Source organism: Tiliqua scincoides, chromosome 8 (assembly GCF_035046505.1).
Source record: "Tiliqua scincoides isolate rTilSci1 chromosome 8, rTilSci1.hap2, whole genome shotgun sequence".
Lineage (NCBI taxonomy): Eukaryota > Metazoa > Chordata > Lepidosauria > Squamata > Scincidae > Tiliqua > Tiliqua scincoides.
This window is the reverse complement of record NC_089828.1, coordinates 5,006,055-5,007,285: the sequence shown is the minus strand read 5'-3', so window position 1 is coordinate 5,007,285 and position 1,231 is coordinate 5,006,055. Positions and strand designations below refer to the sequence as shown.

At 42.0% G+C, this 1,231-nt stretch overlaps 1 pseudogene; it reads left to right on the top strand.

The window, feature by feature from the left end:
• Positions 1 to 432: 432 nt before the first annotated feature.
• LOC136659565 (5S ribosomal RNA) lies at positions 433 to 552 on the top strand (annotated as a pseudogene).
• The last annotated feature ends 679 nt before the right edge of the window (positions 553 to 1,231 follow it).

Genomic DNA, 1,231 nt, shown 5'->3' with positions numbered 1-1,231 from the left:
TGTGCAAAATATATACAGAAGGGCTTGGCAGCACATGCACACATCCTTAAATGTATCATGGATCAGAACAGTGGTTCTCAAACCTTTTAGCACCACGACCCACTTTTGAGAATGACAATCTGCTGGGACCCACCGGAAGTGATGTCATTAACTTGGAAGTGAAGTTGTGACCAAAAGTGACCTCATCAAGCAAGAAAATTGTTAAAGCCCTCCCCCCCACACGACAAAATCAAATCTAAGTAAATTAAAAAATTTACAATCACTATTAGTTTAAAAAATAATTTAAAATAAAAGAACTCTTCTTTGTTAAAAACCTCCCAAGCAGTTGCTGATCTGTTAAAAAAAAAATTCTCCAAAAATCCCAAAGGCTGCAATCCTATCCACACTTACCCAGGAGTAAGCCCCATTGACTATCATTGTTAAAAGCATAAGAATTGCAGCAACTGTTACCCTGCACATGCCTGATCTCGTCTGATCTCGGAAGCTAAGCAGGGTCAGGCCTGGTTAATACTTGGATGGGAGACCTCTTGGGAATACCGGGTGCTGTAGGCTAATACAATAGTCTTTAGAGACTGAAGGTTGCCAACCATATCTTCTTAGAGTGCAATCCTAACCAGCTTTCCAGCACTGGCATAGTTGTGCCAGTGGGGCATGTGCTGCATTTTGCAGTTGGGGGGCAGTCTGGGAGGCCCCTTCAAGATATGGCAATGTTTGTTCCCTTACCCATATGGTTGCTTTGCCCTTATGTCGGTGCTGGAAAGTGGGTTAGGATTGCGCCCTTAGACGTAGACCCAGTATCCTCTTCAAAGTACAGATCTAGAACATTTCCCCAAATGTAGTCAGTAAATATGGATAGGTAGCGTCAAATTTATTAAAAATGAAATACATGTTGAAATGAATGGGGACCCACCTGAAATTGGCTCATGACCCATTTAGTGAATCCCGACCCACAGTTTGAGAAACTCTGGATTAGAAGATAGTTAGAAAATAAAGTAACAAGGTATAAAAAGTATGAGCATTAGGACAGCTAGCATGGGACAGATGAAGAGCGAGGGTCAAAGAAGTAGATGGTGCAGATCCCATGATTACACTTTGGCAGCTCTGTGAGGCCCTTTGATGGTTTGTCTTGTGCGAGAATCTGTTCTGGATAAGAGGTTCAGTGCATGATTGGTGCTTTTCTATTTTGTGCACTCAGCTCGTAGTATAGAGGGCATAAAACATTGCATTTTTG